This window comes from Phalacrocorax carbo, chromosome Z (genome assembly GCF_963921805.1).
Source record: "Phalacrocorax carbo chromosome Z, bPhaCar2.1, whole genome shotgun sequence".
NCBI lineage: Eukaryota > Metazoa > Chordata > Aves > Suliformes > Phalacrocoracidae > Phalacrocorax > Phalacrocorax carbo.
In genome coordinates, this window is record NC_087548.1 from 26,882,150 (window position 1) to 26,888,149 (window position 6,000).

The 6,000-nt window shown below is 44.1% G+C and overlaps 1 protein-coding gene across 5 annotated transcripts in view; it reads right to left on the reverse strand.

The window, feature by feature from the left end:
* TENT2 (terminal nucleotidyltransferase 2) overlaps positions 1-984 on the reverse strand; it is a 40,735-nt gene extending 39,751 nt beyond the window's left edge. For 3 of the 5 annotated variants that reach the window (XM_064438663.1, XM_064438662.1, XM_064438659.1), the window contains exon 1: positions 833-970. The gene's annotated coding sequence lies outside the window, so the exon portion shown is untranslated. Of the gene's footprint in view, positions 1-2; positions 43-832 lie in introns of all 5 variants that reach the window. The other 2 variants (XM_064438660.1, XM_064438661.1) reach the window with 2 other exon arrangements.
* Positions 985-6,000: the final 5,016 nt, after the last annotated feature.

The following is a 6,000-nucleotide window of genomic DNA, read 5'->3' on the forward strand; positions in this document are numbered from 1 at the left end:
ACCTATCAGTGGAAGTTTTGATTAGCATGTTCACTTTCAGTTCTGCTAAAGGAACACAACGGAATTGCACGACAAGAAAGTTACCCGACATTTGCATTTAATCTGAACGATATTTATGTGCAGTCTAAACGTTTCCATTTCTAGCAGAGACGGGCAACGTAACAACTGCTAACGCACCTCACCGGTCTCTGAGCAGACCAGGCGCTCTCAGCGTCGCACACAGCACACGTGTAAGCGGTTAGCAAACAAATTAAGTTACTGTTAAATTGAAGCGGTTTATAGATATAATTCATCAGTAACAGAACCATGCAGCCGAATTCGAGACTGAGTTGCAAAAGTAACGCGGTTTTTTTTTTTTTTTTTTTGTCTTTAGAGTTGTAATACCAGAAAGAGATGTTATCAACAGCAGAAAGAAAAGCAAGGAAAGGGTTGCCTTCCCAAAACTAAGCCAGAACAGCGCAGCGGCACCGCTGTCTCGCAGTGGCTGTAACGGCATTGACCGTGACTTCCAGGTAAGCGGAGTTGCCCGGCTCTCCAAAAACAGCCTCATAATCCCTACAACTCAGGTACGCTTGCCCCAGCGGCCACTTTTTCCAAGCAAACGTGTGCTTTTGGAAGAAGCAGACAAGTAAACGCCGCTACGCTTCCCCTGCCAGCAAGCCCAAGCGCACACGCCGCTCCCGCCGCCGCCGGAGCCCCGCTGCCGCCGCCTCGGCGCCCGGCGGCCCCGCGGGAGGCGGAAGAGGCCGCCCTCCGCCGCTGAGCCCCCCTATCCTCCCTCCCCCGCAGCAAGGGGGGACCCCCGCGCCCCGCCGAGCGACCCAGGCCGGACCTGTGCGGAGGCAGGCGGGGCGGACCCGCAAGTGGCACCAAGTGAGTGCAGCCCCCTCGCCCACGGCCTCCTGGCGGTAGCACAGGGCGGAAACCGACAGTGGCTGCCCCAGCTGAGCGCTGCCCTCTTACCCGGACGTACCGACGCCGACAGGAAGTGGCCGCTCCGCCCGGCGCTGGCGCCGCGGCAGCGGGACCGTCTCCCCCTGGCGGCAGGAGGGGGACATTACCACCGGCGGGCGCGGGGGCCCTCACCGGCGCGCCGGCGGGGGGCCGGGGCCGCTCCTCGCCCGCCGAGGCGCTGGGGATGCGAAGAGGCACAGGCGGGGCGGGGGGGGTGCGTGGTGCTCCGCGGACGCCCTGGTGCTCCGCAGGTCTGTCAGGTGGGGAGGCAGCGGCTCGGGCCTTAGGCGGCGGCGGCGGCTGAGGCATCGTGTCCCTGTGGTGGCGGAAGTCAAGGTCCGGTCTCACGGCCTGTCTTCTCCGTCTCAAGCTGCCTTGAGTCGCGAGTGGCCGGCCCGGCAGACACCCGACGGCCGTTCCGTTGAGCCGAAGGAACGAGGGGCAGGGGGTGCAGCTCACGGGGCTCTGCTGACAGTGGGCTCTGGCCGAGGCTGGAAGATGGAAACAGCTGTGTGGGTATTTTGCTTTCTAAAGTTATTGACTGATTGTAGCTGAACTACCATTCAGAAGCGTGTCAAAAAGATAATATTTGAATAAATAAGTTAGGATTTGGCCACCAGAGGTTGTAGGTGTGCTAGCATAAATCCAAAGTCAAGAAAGGGCTAAAATCCTTGCACTCTGAAGGATGAAAAGTTCAGATGGTACGAGCCATGTCAAGATTGGATCCCTTCCTCTGGAGAAGGACAATTACTGTAAGACAGCTCTTAGCATCAAGTAGGCACTGAAACACAGAGACACCACTGAGGCTTCTGTCTTTGAGAGGGAAGGGGTAAGCTGAGGGCTTGCTCAGCTGAGAGCAGGCCACAGGTGGGGTTGTCATGGCTTAAGCCATGCACAGGTAGGCTTAATGGGTAAGAAAGACACAGCGCATGGGCCCAGGTGTAATGACGCTGCAAATGGACTTGCAAGGGAAGGTTTGGGCTGCAGAAAGAATCCTTCCATCAGGACTTTTTCATCTTGGTCATGGCTTGGGGTCCTTGTATAAGGGTCAGCCCATGGCTATGGCTAGCATTACATTCATGACACACACCCTAATGGCATATATGGAGTGAAGCTGCAACGGGAAGTTTAGCCACAAGGACATTTCCCTTAACAATTTTTTATTTTGGCCATTTTAATACTATTATTACTAATAATATTTGTTATTTATTTGAGGTCTTAGGGTAAGGCTCAGCACATGCCTTAGTTTAAGGCTAGGGTTTGAGTTCAGAGAGAGACAAAAGCCTCAGGTTCTAGGTTGGAGTGGGACTGCAGAGAAGCTGCCAAGGGAAGGTTTTGGCTGCAGAAGGTGGGTTCCAGCCAATTTTAGGGTTGGAAGACAGTTCCTAGGGGTCTAGTTGTGGTGGATTTGCAAAGGGGCTACCTAGGGGACCATTTGGTTTGCAAAAGAATTACCCTCAAAGACTTTGATCAAGGTAATGTTTGAGTTTACCTGGGGTTAAGGCCCTGGGCACTTTTAGGGTGAGGAGAAAGACAGGTCCTAGGGGTCTAGCTGGAGTGGGGCTGCTGAGGGAAGGTTTGGGCTGCAGAGGCCATGTTTGGGTCTGTCTGGTGTTAAAGCTCTGTGCCCTTCTAGCATTAAGGTTTGAAGGGAGACAAAGCCTAGCAATTTAGATGAAGCAGGCTGCAGACAGGCTGCCAAGGTAAAGTGTGGGCTGTCAAACCAGTTATCTCCTGACAATTTTTTCATCTGTGCCACGGTCTGGGTCTTCTAGGCTTCAGGGCTACCTGGCCGCTTTTAGGGTTAGGATTAGAAGAGAGACAAAGCTGAAGGGACCTGTTGTGGTGGGGCTGCAAAAGGGCTACCAAGGGCAGGTTTGTGCATGACAAAGAACTCTCCCCTGAGAACTTTTCCATTTTGGCCGTGGTTTGGTGTCTTTGGCTAAGGTCAGCCCACAGTTAAGATTAGGGCTAGGGTAAGGGATATGGTTTATAAATGTTACAAAGTCCCTGTGTGAATTGTTTTGGAGGTGGGTATTGGTAAGGATTTGAAATGGGAAGTATTGGGATGAAGAAAGAGTTCTCCCCTATGAAGGAATTCAGTCCTGAGAAATCTTAAACAGAGGATGAGTAGTGTAATAGATCTTTAGTTTCATGAGAATCCTGCCGGTCCCCAGTTATGCAGGACTCTGATTTTCATCTGGAACTTGGCCCTCTTTGTATGCTATTTGTTCAGAATCAAAACTTAACTTTTGAGTTTCTGCTCAAGGCACAAGCTTCATGTCTTAACTGTTGAAGTCAGTGATGTGACTCCCAACAGCTAGAGTTACGCATTTGGCCCATTCAGACAGTGTTCTCCAGACCATTTGACCACTCTTCTCACCATAATCTATTCATTAACCAATAACATCCCATTCTTCAAAGCTTCTCATGTTTGCCATGGGGCCTACAATAAATATAACCTGTTTAAATATGCTTGGTAACAGATGACATTTATAGCATCAACATTTTTTGTACAGGGAACAGGAAAAAAAAAACTATTTAGAAATGTATTAACCCAGGTAAAGTAACTTGTGTTGCAGTTTTCCCTTGTCTCGTTTTCCTCAGGTCCTTGGTACAAGGCACCCTGATATTTTGTGTTTGCCTTAATCTAGATACTAAATCTAACTTTTTTTTTTTTTTTTTTTTTTTGGCACAGACTGTTCACTCTTAAGGATTTTTCTCCATGTCTTACCTGCATCCACTTGTCAAAATAGCTATTGGAACAACAACAAAGAAACTGAAAGACCAGTGAAAGAAATTCATGATCTATAATAGAAACAGAGGGTGAATTCAGCCTCTAAAATCTCTAAACAATATTGAGTTCTGATGGATAGAAAAGAGAGTGGTTTCCAGAATTCATTAGCAGAGATGTCTCTGATAAACCAGCTGCAATCTCTCTCATAGAATGGAAACAATTATGCAACATTGAAGTTCCAGTTTGGTGCTATTTGCAATTTCCTGAAACTTTTAGAGCTGAAGGCCTCCAGGTATAGTTGCTGTCTGAAGGTAAATAGTGCTGGAAGGTTTGGTCAAAGCAGCTCAATGTTAAATAGTTCAAGGAGAAAAATGAAGGCAAAGCCCCCTACTCCTCCTCTATTGAAACCTTTGTTTAAGCTTAAAAAATCTGCAAGCTTTTTTCTCTGTCTTGGCACCCGAGAAGGCCTATGGGAACTGAGACAGGTGTATGTTTAGAATGTGCTTTACCTTAGCAAAGAGCCTTATGAAAGAGCATTTGATAATACTGCTTTTAAATGGGTTACCTGATTAAGGGTGATTAAAAACATGTACTCATGTACTCATCCTTTCCCTACTGGGAAATTACTCAACTGTCTTGAAACATCTTTGTTTCAAAACCAGCTGTAATATACAATAATTTATGATGTTATTAGCCTCCAGGACCAGGTCTGAAATAATGAAACTTGTGTCAGTACACTGCTTCATTTTAAGTGTGCCATTTTAATATTTTATACTGAGACCAAACATGGCAAGTATATTAAAATAAGAAATGTAACTCCAGTGAAATAAATGGAACTATAACAGGGATTAGTATGGTGCAGCATCCACATGAAGACTTTTTAATCATGATACCCATATGATATGTTTTGCAGTTTGTTTAGGAATCAGGATATTCTGGGATTGAAGCCAAACCAGAGGCTTAGGTCTAAAATAAATTTTATTTACCAGGCAAAAATCAGCTTTCATCAGGAAAACAATACATGATTTTAATAATGATACAAAGAACTTAAATTAGATGTACATTAAGAAACAATATTTAAAAGGCACAAATAAATTGCTGAAGGTTGGCTGGCATCCATGTAAACATCCACCTCATGAAAAGCAAGATTCAAAAGTTTAGCAAGTGAATACTGAAGGAAAAATCAATCATTTTCTTAACTAAACAAATGCCATATTTTTTTCCCACTACGTAGCATCCTAGTTCTTATATTCAACATTTGGACAGGTTCAGTGATGTTCATGTATGCCTTTATATGCTTTCTTTAGTGCTTTTTAAGTGAAAGATATGTTGATCTATTTATTAAGTACAGTGTTTATGAAATGTAATTAGTGTATCATAGGCAGTGATATAAAAATGTTAAGCAACTCTGCAAACGTGTATGTTGTATCTATGAATTCCAACTTATAAAATCCAAATTTTATAAATCTGCTGTGCTGAATTATAGCAAAATATGTATTTTTTTAAAAATATGTGTTTACAGTTATAGTTAAAAATGTGTCTGCATATGAATAATCTCTGTATCTTCTTCAGATGAATTGTTTGCATTGCTCCATTTTAGATTACTGTTGAAAATACACTGGTTTTGATGAGAATTAAGGCTATTATGATAAATGGTTAATGCTGTGCACTGGTTAAATTAATGAATATATTTGCTATTATAATTTCATTACTTCAGTCCTTTGGTTTTGTAAATTTTGTAATTAAACTCCTTTAAAGACAGGGTTTTTAAAGAAAGGCCTAAGTTGTAGGTTTTCCTAATTTTTTTTATTTTCTCTTTTGTGTGAAAAAAGACAAGTTTTAAAATAAGTAAAGAGGGTCATGAATTTTGATTGAAAACAGTGGATGATGCCTATTAATTCTGCACAGCTCTACAAAACTGGTTTTTTTTCACTTAGTTTTGTTTTAATCCATTGTACTCTTGGGAGGATATTCATGTTCCTCAAGCCCTGAACTAGTCACTAAAGTTTTTGAAGGGTTTGCCTGGTAAGTCAGTTCCTGAGGGTTGGGTATTTAAGAAAGAATTTGATTATTGTTACAAAGGTCTAGTAGATATTTCACTGTGGCCCAGTTCTTATCAGTGGCTGAGAAAAAATTATTTAGGGTTAATGGATCTGGAGGCAATACCTACTCATTAACTTAACTTTGTGCATATATTAACATTCCCAGACTGGGGGACAGACAGATGCAAACTTATTTCTATCTTGAACTAAGCATTTTATACAGACAGTAAGTATTACCTCTATTTTATACTTGCCTTTACTACATTG